The 17,939-nt window shown below is 33.9% G+C and overlaps 1 non-coding gene across 1 annotated transcript; it reads left to right on the plus strand.

The window, feature by feature from the left end:
* The first annotated feature begins 589 nt into the window (after positions 1 to 589).
* LOC112534978 lies at positions 590 to 696 on the plus strand. Its single transcript, XR_003079185.1, has one exon. It is a non-coding gene; the product is annotated as a small nucleolar RNA R71 (small nucleolar RNA).
* Positions 697 to 17,939: the final 17,243 nt, after the last annotated feature.

Here is a 17,939-nt window from a genome sequence, read left to right on the forward strand (position 1 = left end):
GAGGAAGTTGTGATGGTCCAACCTACTACTGCTGCTATGGTGGCTACTGATGCAGTCTCTGAAAGCCTGGTGGACCCTAGGCGTTGTTATTTCTCCAACCGAAGTTTGGATGATTACGCCACCCTAGGTTGTAAGTGTTGTTGTACGGGTTCCCTTGCTGCCTTGGGCCATTGCCCATATAATCTACCTACTCAAAGTCAGTGGGTAAAACAGAAGAGGAAGAAGGAATAGTAGTACTAGCAAACAAACGTCCCGTATTACAATTCCCCTAAAATGCGGGCCACCTCAAAACTCACAGCTGCTCTAAGCTGCATGGGCTGGCATCTAGAGCTGGTCGATCTTCTTAGCCAATAGCTCCACTTGAGCTGCCAAGGCTGCTGTAGAATCTAACTAATTGACCACTCCCTGCCTCACTGGTCGGCTCCTAGAAGACTGGCACTAATAATTATTTATGGCCATCTCCTCGATCAAGTTATGAGCCTGCTCGGGTGTCTTACTATTCAGCGCCCCTCCTGCTGCTGCATCAACCATCTGTTTAGTAGCAAGGTTCAAACTACTGTAAAATGTCTGAACCTGCATCCAGACTGGTAGATCGTGGTGTGGACAACATCTCAACAAGTCCTTGTACCTCTCCCAGGTATCATACATGCTCTCGTCATCCATCTGCACAAAAGAAGAAATGTCATTCCTCAATTTAGCAGTCTTAGCTGGAGGAAAGTACTTGTAAAGAAATTTCTCAACCGAAGAATTCCAAGTAATGATAGTGCTGGGTGGAAGGGACTGCAGCCATCTCTTTGCTCTATCCCTCAAAGAAAATGGAAATAACCTCAGCCGAATGGCATCATCAGTAGTTCCATTTATCTTGAAAGTATCACATATCTCCAAGAAGTTAGCAATGTGAGCGTTAGGATCCTCGCTCGGCAACCCTCCAAACTGAACACTATTATAAACCATCTGAATCACGTTCGGATTGATTTCAAAGTTGTTAGCTGCCACCGGCAGTCTGAGTATACTCGTTTGTGTCCCAACTAATGATGGTCTAGCAAACTCGTATATCATTCTGTTGGCGTCTGCCGCAGCATTTCTGTTGTGATTCTCCATCCCTACTAGTCTATCAACAGGTATCTCAACCTCAATCTCCTCCCCTACGGATTGTATACGCTTCCTCAAAAGTCTAAGGGATCACTCTAGATCAGACAAAGGCTCTACAAGATCAGAGCTAGAGCTCCTGGTCATAAACTACCTGAAATGGAAATCACAACCAACAAGGAAAGAATGATGAATAAATGAAATAAAAATAAAAAGAATAAAATATATAGAAAATAAAGAATGAAAGAATAATGGCTAAATTAACATAGGAACAATTCACTTTAGTTCACCATTGCAAAGATCCCCGGCAACGACGCCAAAAAACTTGATGGGCTACTGATGCAACTACACCTAAGGCAGTGAACCTATCGATCTAGTCTAGCACTAATGGTGAGTATCAAGGTCGTATCTCCTAGGGAACGGTTGAACCTAAAGCTACTACTGTACTAAGTGTTTTCTAACCTTAAGCAAATGGTGAAAGGTCAACTAAACTGTAAAGTAGAAATGATGAAATGCAGAAGTAAAATGCCAAACAAACTGAAAAGATAATGAAGCAAAGACAGGAAGAAAGCAAACCCAAAGAGGACCTATTTGCGATGGAATTACTAAAGGTGATTATCTTGATTACAAAGTTGATTACCTGTGCTTGAATCCTAGAATGAACTCGGATCCTCTCTCAAGCTCACTGAGTTTCTAACTCTCGAAACTAAACGCTGGAATCTCTGCCTAACAATGAATCTCATAACAGCATTAAGATTTTATTCAAGTCTATTAAGAGTTGTTAATCCTTAATCCAGCTAGCCAATTAACCTTATCTCTAAGTGTTATTAACCAGTTCTTGCTTAATCAAGTTCTAATTGTTTAATGAATTTCTAAATACCAATTAAACAATCCAAGCAACATTCAACTCAACGTCTCAAGTAAAATGAAACAAACTTTTATTACTAAAAAGCAAGAAGGATTACAAATTGGTAATCTAATAATCAAAATAAATTAAAAACAATCCATCAACAATGGGAACCCCAATGGGTTCGTCAGCTCTAGCTACTCATACACATAAAAAACATAACTAGAAGAGAAGAAAAATAGAAATGAACTTGGAACATGTACATCCTTCTCTCGAATCAAAGTGGACAGTGCCAAAATCAGATTGAATGCTTCAGAATCTGTCTCCTCGATCTCTCAAAACAAGCTTGAATCTCCTCAAATCCGTCCAATATATGAAAATGGTCTCCTAAGGTCAGTCAAGAAGTTTGGAAAGCGGAAAATTGCGCACACATAAGAGTCTCGAAATCAGAATGTCGAGCCTTTTTCTCGAAAATTGAACTCATATATATAGGAAATGCATGCACGGCCGTGCCATGGCTCGTGCACCACCCTAGAATGCCAAACGTTAGACCGTGCCATGGCTAGTGCCATGGGCCATGCACTAGCCTAAAAAAAAACGCAGTACTCCTAGAGAAATGACTATGTTGCCCTCGCTTGAGCACGGGTCGTGCCATGGGCCGTACTCAAGCCCTGAAATCAACTCGGAAGTCCTGTTTAGGCCCTGAAGTCCTTCGGTTTTTCTCTAGAAATAATGCTGAGAGTCCAAATAACCTGAAAACACAAATAGATACCCAGTGTGGTGAATCTAGCATAAAAATGACTCCAATACATGCATAAACATGAATAAATGAAGCATAAAAACATGTATAGAATGCAACACATCAACTCTCATTATACCCAATGATTATCCCTTGAGTGCTCCATGAATAGGAGAACATAAGATAATATCAAAGTATAGTAATTGATTATCTCAAGTTTAAGGATCACATCTTAATTGATTATTACAAGAGTATTGTCCATAGACACTTGGGATACATTCCATATGGACAACTTAATAGGTTCATGTTAGATGAACGTGTTCTTGTAACAAGCACCCATATGCTTATCTCAGAATCCATATTCCTCAACCTTGTGAGACAGATTGCTTACTTCATCAATAAGTGATAACGCATTATGGTAGTCTCGAGCGTTTAATCAATATCCAAAGATCAATATTTAATTCTTGATCAAACATTGACTATGAACAAAGGTTAGGAACGTATGTAATAAGAACCTCATCATTATAAACTGGCTTTGTAATTTATGTTACATTTGTGTTTACATTCCATGTTGTTCATCGCTACCAGTTTGGATTATTTCTTGATAATACTTGACTACTTATACCATTAGAGTCGAACAATGCCTTTAGTATAATTGTATGCCCTCAATTCTGATGTATAAATTAAATAGATCATCTGAAAACTCTTTGTCTTTAGGGCATACTCTAACAAAAGCCCACCGAAATCTAGTTGGATTTATAGTTAGGACCAATTACCATCTTATTAACCTAATGAACTACAAGTTTCATGCCAAAATCTAATTTTTAGGCCTAAGTCTATATAAATTATTTTTAGTTAACAATTACCCATCAATTAGATATTATCCACTACTTTACAGGTTATAAATATACAAAACCAAGAAAAGCAAAACATAAGAAAAATAACAAAATTACATCCTCAAAAGTGAAAGAAATAATGAGTGAAATAGGCGAAAACTGGCAAAATCCCATCATCAGGTGGAAACTTGTCAAAAAACTATTGAAACTAGACAACTAGGAAAGAAAGCTGACCGGTTGTTGACCAGAGCCGATCGGCTTTATGTATAGTCCATCGGTTCTAGGGTTGAATCCTAGGCTGATCCGATCCTTTAGTCATACAGAGACTCTAGAACATCCATATAATTGATACATATGCATAAAAATTACAAAAAACGGTTAATATATGAAACAACAAAACAAAATAAGTAGATTAACTAATTTATAGGGGAAAAATAGCACTAATAGGTTTTAAATAGATGAACAACATGCAGTTAATTTAGAACAAATTTTAACAAATAATCAAACTAACATGGCAACTTAATCAAAATCTTGAAAGAATGATAATCTCAGAACCTAATCATGTGAATCTAGCAAGAAACATGGCAAAAAGCATATCTAACATGCAATCGAAATAATTATCATATTCAAAATCCTAGTATGTAGATCTAGATCTTAAGTGGTAAAGAAAGTAAAAACCACTCCAGAACATGCTTCTAAATCAATAGAAGACTCATAAAAAGAAGAAAGAGAGTAATGATGAGATTATTGAGTTTTTAGGAACCCTTAGATTGTCACTGTGTTGAGCAGATCCTCGAGTCTCAAGAGTAAAAGAGGAGGTTGATGCAAAGATTGGGTAGGAGTTTAAAGTGTTTTAGGGTTTTTGTTTGCTTTTTAAAATATCAGTACTTTGCCAAAGAATCTTACCAATCGTTTTGCATACCAAGAATTACCAACCCCCTTGGCCTAGGGTTTCCTTTTCTATTTATAGAGGAAGTGGAGGAAACTCTAAAGGCTAGGATAACGATTCCTTTAATTGTTGATAATTCTAAAGAATTATTGATAATTAAATAGATTTATCAAAATCTTTTTTTAATTGATAAATACCAATTTTAAAATACTTGGGATAATTATCAATAAAAGTCCATTTAAATATAAAAATAATTAAAAGTTAGATAATTATCAATATAAAAACCTTTTAGAAAGAACATTTAATAATTATCGACATTTAAAATCAAAAAACACAGAAAATGATGTGAAAATCCGGGTCTACAACTGATCAGTTGTACGTGGAGCTGATTGGCTCTAGGTTGGCTAGTTTTTAGAATTTTTGTGACTTGGTCCTTGTACTTATCAATTTGTCTGATTTTGACTCTAAAACTTAATTTTTTGGAAAATTTAGTCCAATTTGAGTTTGAAAGTAATATTTAGCTCAATTAGTTGTAGCCCTAATTAGATTTTTGGCTTTCCTCAACTTCATGAGACTCGGGAGGAACAACTTTCATCATTAGATCTTTTGTAATTCTCTCGATATCTAGATTCAAAAAATGGGTGCTTACACCTTGGCTAAGGATGTGCTCTTAATTGATAGGTAGTCATACACTTAGGGTATAAGTACATGTATTGGTTAAGTATTCACACACTTAAGTCAAATACTCATACATTTAATCACTACATACGTGCTTAAGATAATATCAGGAGGCTTTGGCCATATTTTGATTTTTCTACATTCTATAGGCTAAGTACGTACTCCCATAGTGTAAAAACGTACGTCTTTAGCTGCAATACATCCGTCCTTAGTTCATATACGCTCACCTTTAGCCATAAATGCTCAAAATGTGATTTTGAAATCATCAAAAGCATGGTTAAGAGTTCATCTCTTGATTACTTAGTGTTGGTTTTGTATTGACTAAGGTCTACCATTCAACAAATTTCTTTAATTAAATTCATATTATAAAGTAACAAATAGAGGTATTGACTTCTTCACCTATTATAAAAAAGCCTTTGATTACTTTCCATGATTTGGACCGGATTTTCTTAACAATTTTAGAGTTGAATATTCTCCCCCATATAACTTCACCCATTTGCATCAAACTAGGTTTTTTAGAAGCAACCATTTGTTATGAACATGAATCAAGAATAGGTCCATTATATTGCAAACTTTCTAGACAAGCTACCTACATATCAAATATACATTTTCATTCCTTATGGAAAGGAGACAGGACATAGGGTAGAAATAGAATGAGTTTGGAAGGGTGAGTGTTAAGAACCTCCAAGGATTAGAACCACGAACCTTAATGATTATGAACCCGTGAATTACTATCTTAGAAACCCAAGAACAAATTGAGTTTCAAAACCCAAGAACCGCTTAAATCAGATTGCAAGGTATGGTTGATCAAGATCAGAACCTAAAGAAAACTAAGTTCTTTAAACCCTAACCCTTAACACGCCACAAGGATAGATCAATTCCTTGATAAGTGGTTTATGCATTCAACAAGAATTCAAGAATTCAAGCAAATATGCAAAGGAAACAACTACTATAATTTTATCAAAATTCGAATCCCTCAAAACACAACTTAAGGGGCGTTTTTATAGCCACCTAACATAAGAAACTCTAGTAAAACTATTAACCCTAGCTGCCACATAAGAAAAATAGGCAATAACATTGTTCTGAACTTAAATAAGAGATTTCAACCCAAATATTAGCCCACATTGGTCTTCATGTATTTGGACTTGCAAAACATTGAATAAAGCCCATTCAGATGTGTCTTTACTTGGGCCTATCCTAGCATGACCAATTGAGCTTCCTTGACTAGCCCAATCTTGCATATAGCCAATTAAGGCTTCTTGTAGCTTCTTGGACCTTGACCTTGTAATTGGGCCTTGTAGCATGCTCAATGGATCCTTAGCTTTATCTTTAGTTTTCTTGTTGTCCTCTCCATCAAGTCCATCTTTAAGCTTGGCCATGTCCATATCAATGAGGGTGAAGGTTGGATGAAAGTATTAAAGAGGATGAGGGTAATAAAGAAAGATATATTTATTTAAAAATACGGTTTTGAATGAAAAGAAAAGTGGATATAAGGAATCGAGGAAGAAAAGGTCAGATAAGTACGATAGTAAAACCAAAGAGAAAGGCACACTAGTAAGATGAGAGAGAAAATAGAGAGCTCGTATAAAGTTTTTTCTTAAAGGCACCATTTTCACATTTTACTTTAAGGATTTGTTATATTTTATATATATATATTATATATATATAATATTTTTAATTATTTTTAATTATTTTATTGACATATGATATATTTCATTATATTTTTAATATTTAACTAATAAGTTATTTTTTAATTAAATATTATTCTTATCCTAAAAATAACATATTTTAATTATAAATATAATTAATATATTAACTAATATAATACCTTGAGGATCTCCAACATATTTTGATGGTCATAAATAATTAGTCCTTGCTATTGACTTTTTTTTATAAGTTATGGATTGCAAGGATAGTAATGCATACGTACAAAAGAAATAGTAAAGTTCATAAAGTAAAACAATTCATAATTCACGCTCGCTAACAATCATTAGGTTTGTGACGCCTCCTTAATGAATGAACAAAAACTCTTAGCAAATTTTCAACTTAAAGTTTTAGCCTTAAAGACTTGTATTTCATGCTAGCAAACAATCCTTATGCATATAAATAGCATTATGTAAGCAAAGTTTTAAAAGATTTTACCGTTCGTGGACAATTGACCATTTACGATTCATAGACAATTGACCATGACCATCATTGAAAAATTGACTTTTAAAACTTGATGGGTGTTAAAAATAGTGATGCTTGTCAAGAAACAAATTATGATGTGACACTGCATTTAATGGAATAATTGAATAGGAAGATAAATATTAATGAAGCTTCAAGAACTATTTTTTTATTAGAGACAATAAATATATATTTTCTTTTATGTATCTAAGGTTATGAGAAGCATTTATTAAGCTTTATTATTATTCTTACTTATTGAACAACCAAAAACTCTTTTTTCTTATTAAAGTAAAGATTCAAGTTGTACTTTTGAGTATTGGGTAGTGTGAATACTAAAATTTCACTCTTAAAATCCTATTGGATAAAAATATCCAAATGGAGATAGGATAGCTCAAAGCAGAAGATCGAATGTCAGAACGGACTTGCCGAACCTGTAATTGGAAGGTGCTACTGCAAATAACAGCCTCCTTATATCGCATACCCCTATTTATGGCAAGGGAGACTGTAATTGCACCAAGGCCTCCCTATCCAAAAGAGCAATGACCAACCATTTGATGCAGTAAAAAAGCCCCTTATTGCCATAAATTTGTCCATGCGATAATTGTATGGCCTAATTGTTGCAAGGGTCAATGACAATTATGACATATTATTATATGAAAAGTTGTACATTTTCCTTTAGGCTATAAATGGCAGCTTGTGGAAGGTTCGCAAACATTGAAAATTTATGAAATTGGACATATAAAGGCAATCGAAAGTTTTTTAACAGAAATTCAAGCTTTGTCAATGATTCTAATTTAAGATTTTTTACTCTCTTCTATTAGTCCAAACTAGCATATATTTCAAGAGGTTAGAAAGAGTATGCTCTACACCTACTATTAAATTGGATCTCGTGCATCAAATAATCTAGTTTCTTCAAGTATAACCTTAGAGGACTAAATCACACTTTCTTTCTTTCAATTTTATTTTCTAATTTTCAATAATGGAGGCTAGGTTAGGTAGGATCATTCCTTTTATCTACCCAAAGAAAGGTACACACACTTGTAAACTTTTACCATTTATTTTAAATATGTAGTTTTTAATATTTGGAAGTTTTATTTTACGTTTAGCTTTTCTTTTATATACTTGTGGGAATGTGTAACCGCTCTAGAATCTTAAAGCAATTAGACTAGAAATGACCTCCTAAAAGTCGCCTTTCTCTTTCTACTTGTGTAATTTTATCATGTACATTTTATTCATGCAAATATAAAGTCATCTTGATCATCAATAAAGATTATAATTGTTGGCAAAATATTGTAATTATTTGTGTTATTTTGATATTCTAAACCTGGTCCCGATTCTCTATCGAGTTTGAGACTATTTATTTTTCCAAAAGTAGCAAATAATTAATAGAGTCTAAAATTAGATTTTCTTCTTTCTATTTTTCTAAAAGATGTAAGGCGGTGGCTCTAAAATGAACCCATATGATACATAAGCCAAAACACAAGATGACATGTCATCGCTTTTGGTGAGATTACAGCAAAAAATAAGCGTTCAGATTTATTTTCTAGAGCACCACCTTACAATTGACAACTCCGCTTGGGACTAGTATTTCTTTTAAAAAGAAAAATAAAAAAGTACTACAAATAATTTCTTTTCAAAACTAATAATCATCTATTTGCTAAAAATTATAATCTTTATGTTAGTATACATCATTTGCTTATATATAACTGTTGTGTATTTATATTTCTGCTTTGCATGAATGCATAAGAGATTGTGCTTGGTTACATCGAGAGGTTTTCCTAAGGTATGCTTTTGTGAGGGCACTCGACTTATAATAAATTCATGATCCTCTCGATGGTGTAATGGGATCTCGTATTGTTAGACCCACATGACACTCTTAGTGTCACATATGATGAGTATACTATGCCCTAGTTGATAAGATCTTTTGACTAAACCATACTTACCAAAACCATGTAACTGACCTTAGCCATGGCCTTTAAGAGGTATGCTTTATAATAAAGCAAAACCTCATCATATTATTATGTGTGACCATATGCATGCATTTATTCATGTATAGTATGTATATCATTTCATCCATGTTACATGGGATATCATGTTGTGTTGAGAAAATATATCATTACCAAAGCCCCATAAAAACCAAATCATGTCCCCTAAACGAAATATTTTTCTTTGCCTCAGAAAGGAAAATAAATAGATAACAAAGGCGTTGATATTTCGACCATCAACAATGACATGCTGAAAAATCAAAAAGCTTCTTTCATGTAAGTTCTGAACCACCAAAGTCAGTCCATTATGGATGAAGTAAGAGTTTTTAATGTCTCAAAACCAAAACACATTCACAATGCTAATGGAACTACCCTAAGCTCCTCAAATTCCAAACCAATTGTAGATCTAACTAACAATCCTTCCTTTGCTCCCATCACTCAAGATCCACCAAACATTTTTATCCCAAACTTCTCCAATACTCACTTAATGTTGACCTAACCAACAATCATCTCCCTACAAACACTTCACCAGATGCCACTTTTGCCAACCTGACACTCCTCCTCAACTTAGATCCTATTCAAGAAGGAGGCTGACCTACACTAAAATAAGAGGCTAAATAAATGAATTGCATTAAGACTCTAGAAAACCTTGAAACCCTAAAAAATCATGAAGACTTTATAAATGTGGACTTGCTCACTCTTTCTTCAAATGCCAAGTTACCTCCAAAGTTTAAAATGCTAGAATTGGACAGGTTCGATGGTACTGGTTGCCCCAAAACCTATTTAATGATCTTTGTGGGGGCAATGAAACCTTTAGAGACAGACAACGAGCGCTTCACTCAACTATTCCAAAGAACACTCAAGGGAGCATCCCTCAAGATTATTTTTATTTTTAGAAGAAAAATTCATACACAAACATGAAATGACATTTTTAATGAGTTGAACAAGCAATATCATTACAATATTGAGGTTGATCTAATAAAATGAGACTTTGAAACAACCAAACAGTTTTTGAAAGAATTCTTCTCCATTTACATTACAAGATGGAGGGCTAAGGCTATCCAAATGATAAATCGTCCTACTAAACAAGAGCAAGTCGACATGGTTATTAAAAACATATTACCTGAATACTAATACTAATGACTCAATATATCCTAAACTTGAAAGACTCATAGTTGTGGTCAAAACAACAAAAAGTTCTTATTTAACCACTCAACATAAAAGTGTTGAAGATAATTGATACCAAAAAGCTAAACTGACTTGCTTGCCTCAAGTTCCAGCATTTTTCATAAGAAACACAAAACAAACTTATGCACATTTAAGCTCACTAGTGGACCACCCTTTCGTCATTTAAGCGATTAGCAAACTTGACTTAGTTATTTGGCTTATAAAATGACTTTAAGATGGTTGAAACATTTGAAATAGATCCAACCATTTTCATTTATCTAACCTATTGAGGAGTCTGAGTCAAGTCAGTGAGTAAGTCTAGTCCAAGTTCAAGAGTCCTTTATCTCCTAGTTTTTAGAGTTTGTAAATAAGCTATCATGGCTCAATGTTATTATTAATAAAATATTCTTTTCATATTCTCTTATTTATTTTTACTTTATTTCAAGTGTAAATGAACTCAAAGAGGAGATAAAAAAAGAGATCAAGAAATTATGAATAAGATAAAAAGACAATGAATCTTGGAATAAGATTAATCCAATTACATGATCCATAAAAAATCTCAACACATTATCAAGATGAGTATATACAGTTACCATGATTTTTTTTTAAAAATCAGATTTTCTCTCAAGCCTTTATAAAAAAGAACCAAATTAGATGCCTTTCAAGTGTACATGAACTCAAAGAGGAGATAAAAATAAAGGTTAAAAAATGATGAATAAGACAAAAAGATAGTGAATCTTGGAATAAAATTAATCCAATTACATGATCCATAAAGAATCTAAACACATTATCAAGATGAGCATATGCAGTTACCATAGTATTTTAAAGAAAAATCAGATAAGGAGATAAAAATAGAGGTTAAAAAGTGATGAATAAGACAAAAAGATAGTGAATCTTGGAATAAAATTAATCCAATTACATGATCCATAAAGAATCTCAACAATTATCAAGATGAGCATATACAGTTACCATAATATTTTAAAGAAAAATCAGATAAGGAGATAAAAATAAAGGTTAAAAAATGATGAATAAGACAAAAAGATAGTGAATCTTGGAATAAAATTAATCCAATTACATGATCCATAAAGAATCTTAACACATTATCAAGATGAGCATATACAGTTACCATAATATTTTAAAGAAAAATCAGATTTTCACTCAAGCCTTTACAAAATACAACCAAATTAGATGCCTTAAATCTAATCCAGGTATAAAAGAGTAACCAAAACTAAATACTCAAATCAGACCTTAAACAAAATAGACTCATAAGATTCAAGTCATCCATCATCCTTCCCTTTTCAAAGAAAGATAACCCTGACTCAAATTAGTATCGAGTCATTTGTCGTCATCTTTTTCAAAAAAAAAGGTTAAGATCTAAAACTCAGATCCTAGTCATCTGTCATCCTATCCTTTTCCAAAAGGCAACCAAAACACTAAGTACCTTAAGAAAAACCTCGAGTCATTCAAAGCCCTTTTAAAAATAGATTCAAAATCATATTCGAGTCATCCTGCCACTAAGCCCATCTAAAAGGCAATGAAGACTCAAAATCATATCCAAAACATCGATCATCTTACCCTTTCCAAAAAGCAACCGTGAATCAATTTAATATCCCAGTCATCCCACTACCAGGCCATTTGAGAGGCAACTAAGACTCAAATCATATCCGAGTCATCCATTATCCTACCCTTTTCCAAAAAGGGTGACCCTTGCTAAAATCATATTTGAGTCATCCGCCACTAAGCCCTTCTAAAATGCAATTAAGACTCAATTAGATCCAATTAATCTACTATTAAGCTCTTCAAAAGAAAAACTAAAATCACATTAGAGTCATACTTCATTTCTGAGAAAAAAGTAATGACTCAAGTCAAACTGAAGTCATTAGAAAAAAGGGTATAAAGCATAAATGATACCATACCTATGTCAGTTATATCCATTTAGTATCTTAACTCAATAATCACACAAAATGGTATCCTAAGTCACCATTAATGAATCAAGCAAGGGTAGCTTTATAATTTTCGGCCATTTTAAGTTGATATAGCAGCCACTTTCTTTCTCTAGATTCCACATTACCATTGACTTGTACATAATTAATCCTAGTATATCTAAAAATCCTAATCCCCCAAATGTAATTGCAAGGTGTGAGTCCAAGGTAGAGGGGCTAAGAGAATGTTCAACATCTAACTAGGATTAGTTGTATCCAAATAAGAGGTGATATGATAGTTAGTTTGAGAATCTGGCTACCACATCACTACATAATGACTGAAAAGTATAACCTGATTCATTATTGGTCAGTTGGGGTACCATTTTTCGTGATTATTCAGTTGAGGTACCGAATGGATACAATAGCCATAGTTATAGTACCATTTATGCATTTTACACTTAGAAAAAAAAGTCCTTCAAGGAAAATTAGACTTTAGATGCTCAATAAAACAAATTTCATGAGTTTATATGCAATTTGTATAAGTTTTCAAGGTTTAATATCTTTGTAAAAATAAAGGGCTCACTAGACTAAAAATAAAAAAAGAGTGTTCTAGGCAAAGACTAAAGCAAAAGCTCGCTAAGCTAAAATAACCAAAATGATAGTTTAGGAAAAAGTTAGAGCATTAAAGAAGAATAAAATGTGAAAAAGAAGAATAAAAAAGAAAAATAATTGTCTCTTTAGTATCTCTAGAGAAAAAGAATTATTTTGTTATCACCAAGTCGATTAATCTCCTTTAAGATTTGAACGTTTTGTGCACCCTTGTATATATACCTCCCACTAGAAAGAACCGATTTGGTTACTAGAGTTGTCTTTCGTGTCATATAAAAATTAACTTACTATCTTTTTAGTTTTCACCCTAAGGATTAGACTCCTCTACCCATGAATCGATCATTATCAATAACTAATGAAGCTAGAATATACTAGGACGTAAAAATAAGAAGAATTTGTTACATTAAAAACCCAAAGGGCAGCCTATTAGAGCTAAAAAAAGAAAGAAGAATAAGAAATACAAAAAGAAGAAAGCAAGCTTGCTAGGTTAAAAACTAAAAAGAGCAACCTAGGTAAAATTTAGACTAGCCCGCTAGGTTAAAAATCCATTAAGGCAACTAGGCAAAAGTTAAGCTCAATATTTTCTATAGTGAAAACCCATAATGGGCAATCTAGTCAAATTTTGGAGCATGAGACATATATGACCTATAGAGTCTATCCAAAGAACTACAATACAATCGACATCATTTGACCATTATGAATCAAGGATAATACCACCATCTTGATAAAAAGAATTAGCCAAATACTAAACGTACCTTTAAGGGGGTAAATCACATTATTAAGTAATTAAGGCTAAGCATACTATTCTAGACCTTTTTATGAACCTGAATCTAAACCCAAAATAGCCAAAGTCTAATCCCATAACATCAAAGCAACATTGTTATCCTGAAAAACATATGAATTCATAAAAAAAAAGACAAACTTAGAATTTGGAAAACCAAATGCCAAACTTCTATTAAGCTCTATGGACATTAAGAAATTGACTATAATACTATTTTTTGTATCTCTTTTAAAGGAACCATGAAGCATTTCAGAACATGCATGAATGCATGACAAATATGAAGAGTTTTATAGCATCTATCACACAATAAGGACTCTAAAGGTTTAAAATACCATGCATGCCTCAAATCAGACCGAAAGGCAAAAAGTTATACCATGCGTTAAGAACTTTTCTCCATTAGAAAACCAATATTTTTAAATCAGTCTTAAGCATTGATCAAGCTAAAGCCTAATCTATTATATCATTGAGAATATTTTGTATTCATACATGCATATGTACTTATAAAACTAATAAATGTAGGATAGAAAAGACAAAATAACCCTAAGAAACACAATATCAGCAGAGATTCATATTAGCAAAGTAAGACTTAAAATCACACGTAAAGCAATCATCAATCAAACATAAAAGTTTAGTCAAATAATCAGGCATTCAAATAGAATTAGACAATCAAATAGTCAAATAGAAAAAGATAATCAGACAGTCAGATCAATCATGATCGGATAATCAAATAATTAAATAGTTAGATGGTCAAACAAAATTAGACAATCAAAATCAAACCATTAGTCAATCAAACAGCATCAAACAATTAAGCAAAAATCAAACAATCAACTAGAAATCAAACCTCAACTAGATTTTCATAAAAAATAGACTTCAACTAAAGGACAAGACAAAGATCAAAGTTCTATCTTAGATCAAATCTGAATATCATATCAGACTTATATAGCATATCAAACTTGTACAATAGTTAGACTTGCAAATCATATCAACCTTGAGCATTAGATCAAACTTGGACACCAGATTCAACCTTAACATCAGATATCATATTTTAACCAGAGATCATACCTGTACATCATATTAGACTCAAATAAGATTGGCATAACTAAACTATGCTACCCTTTCTTCACTATTAATAAACACATTTCATAACACATGTATTTGATGAGGGAGCATCTATGAATTCTAGAATTTTATACTTTTACTATCCTATTGGAAGGCTTAGAAACATCCATACAGAGACTCGGGATAGCTCATAGTGGAAAATTAGACGTTAGTACAAACTTGATGAGCCCCTAGACTTGCAACTAGAATGTATTGCAAAAAAAATATAAGCCTAGCTGCCATAAAAGGGGCTTGTGGTATCGCAAACCCCTATTTGCGAAAATGGAGGCCTTAATTATAGTAAGGGCTTCCTTACTACAAAAGAACAACGACCAACCATTTGATGTTGTAAAAGAGCTCCTCCTTACTGTAAATTGGCCCTTGCGGTACTACAAGGCTTAATTGTGGCAAAGGTGCAGAAATGGAAATTATCCCATAGTATTCTCATATACAGAGTTGCACTCTTCTCTAGGCTATAACTGACAAGTTGTGGGAGGGTCCAAGACCCTAAAAATCCATAGAATTCAGACATATTAAAAGCCAATTTGGAGATTTTCAACAATCTGAGCTTCATTAGCAGTTTTAGTTTAACTTTTATTTTTTTTTCTTATGCAAGTCTAAATTGACTTATGTTTCAAGAAATTCTCTACACTTGCTATTAAATTGGATCTCGCGCATTAGAAAATTTAGTCTTCAAGTATAATATTGAGAGACTTAATCAAACATCTTTCTTCCCATTTTATTTTTTAATTTTCAATAATGGAGACTAGGTCAGGTAAGATCATTCCTTTCAAGTATAAACTTTTCTTTTTTAATTTTCAAGCTTTTGAGAAAACACCAACCCATTGTGTAGGATGAGCATTGTCAGAAAGCCTTTAATAGAATTAAAGAGTATCTGATGAAGCCGCCGGTATTGAAGCCATTGAAAGATGAAAAGTTGTTTATTCTGTATTTAGCCTTCAAATAGGGAGCCATGGGGGCAATGCTAGTGTAGTGTGGCCTAATGACATAGAGCATGCGATGTATTATCTCAATAAAAGATTGATGCCTTATGAGTCAAAGTATAACCTTATGGAGAAGACGTGTTTGGCCATGATATGAGCTATGAGAAAATTGAGACATTATTTTCAGTCTTATAAGATGCAAGCAATTCCAAAAATAGATCCGTTGAAGTAGCTAGCTCGATGGTTAGTGCTCCTAATAGAGTTCGAAATCGAGTACATCACTAAGAAGGAAGTCAAGGATAGGGCTGTAGCAGAATTCTTGGCTCAGAATGCAATCGAAGGAGACGACCCTTGGGATCTGGAGTTCCTTAATGAAAATCTGAGGACAATCGAGATTTAAGAATGGAAGATGTACTTCGATGGAGTAGTGAACACAAGAGGTGCAGGATTAGGAGTAGTTATGATCACACTAGAAGGAGAAATGCTGCCAATAGCCAAGAGATTGGACTTTAAAGTGACAAATAACATGGCGGAGTACAAAGAGTGTTTATTTGGACTAGAAGCGATCGTGGTAGTAGGAGCGAAACAACTAATAGTCTACTGGGACTCCATGCTAGTAATCCAACAAGCCATCAAAGAGTGGAAAGTGAAAGAAGGTTGAAGCCATATGTCAACTATCTCAAGACTTTGGTTTGCTACTTCTCTAAGTGTTCATTTATACACTTACAGCGAGATGAGAACCAGATGGCGGATGCACTGGCTACCCTATCATTGATGTAGGACAACCCCTCACAACTTCCGATGAAGCTGTTAGTGATTACGAAATTAGAAGCGCCTTATTATCAATGAGACTGGATAATGCAAGTCCTGATGAGACCATAAGAGAAGACTTAGTTTTATGATCTAAAGAGATTTGTAGAAGATAAGGAATATCTCGAGGAAGTGACTGTGAAGGAAAGGTATGCACTGTAGATCTAGGCTAGGAACTAATCAGCCATGCAGGAGTGCTATATAGAAGGATGACTTCAGGTGTCCATCTTCAATATGTTAATAAAGCATAAGCGCAGTTTATAATGGAGGAGATACATAAAGGGGTATGTGGGCCTTACATGAATGATATAGTGTTGACTAGGAGGATCAAGCGTCAAGGTTATTACTAGTTGACAATAGAGAAAGATTGTATAGCTTCAGTAAGGAAATGTAGTGAGTGTCAGCCCTACAGCGACTTGAGTCACATTCTTCTGATTGAACTTCATAATCTAACATCCTCATGGCCTTTCGCAGTTTAGGGAATTGACATCTTCGGAGAAATAGAGCCTCTCTCGAATGGTCATAAGTACATAGTCATGGAAATCGACTAATTTCTCCAAGTGGATTGAGGCTGAGTCATTCACTATTATGGGGGCAAGGCAGATGGCTAGATTATAGAGAGAAATCTGATTTACAGGTACGGAGTCTCGCATAACGTTGTGACAGATAACGACATACAGTTCATGGGTGAAATAGCAAACTTGTTAGCAAAATACAAGATTGAACATCACAGGTCTTCTTCATACAAACCTTAGGCAAATGGAGTGGTAGAAGCAGCCAATAAGAACCTAAAGAAAATACTCTCGAAGATGGTATGAAATCACAAGGATTGGTCATTTCAATTACCCTTTACACTTTGGAGATACCAAACAATTGAGTAGATATTGACAAGACAAACTCCTTACTCCATGGTTTATGGCCAATTAAGCTAGAATTGAAATTTTGGAGAGTTGTATTAAAGGCTAAAATAACAAAGTATCAATGGGTCGAGCAAAGATACCAACAATTGGCTTTGATTGATGAAAATAGGATGAAAGCCCTTTACCACATACAGTTGTATCAGAACGAATAGCTAGGGCATTCAATAAGAAAGTAAAGCTATCGAAAATCAAAGCCGATGACTTGGTGTTGAAATACGCAAGAGCTACTGCCGACCAAAGAGAGAAGTTCAGGCCTAATTGGGAAGGCCCATACTTGGTAAAGAAAATTATGCCTAAGGGTGCCGCTAAGATCTTAGACTTGGTAGGGAACGAGTTCTCTCAGCCAATTAACCTAGATTATCTCAAGAAAATAATCAGCTAGAAAATCTAAAAGGACTGGATTCTCCTTGGTTTTCTGATTGTGCTAACTACCTTGTGGCTACGGTCTTACCAAAAGGT

Source organism: Ricinus communis, chromosome 2 (assembly GCF_019578655.1).
Source record: "Ricinus communis isolate WT05 ecotype wild-type chromosome 2, ASM1957865v1, whole genome shotgun sequence".
Lineage (NCBI taxonomy): Eukaryota > Viridiplantae > Streptophyta > Magnoliopsida > Malpighiales > Euphorbiaceae > Ricinus > Ricinus communis.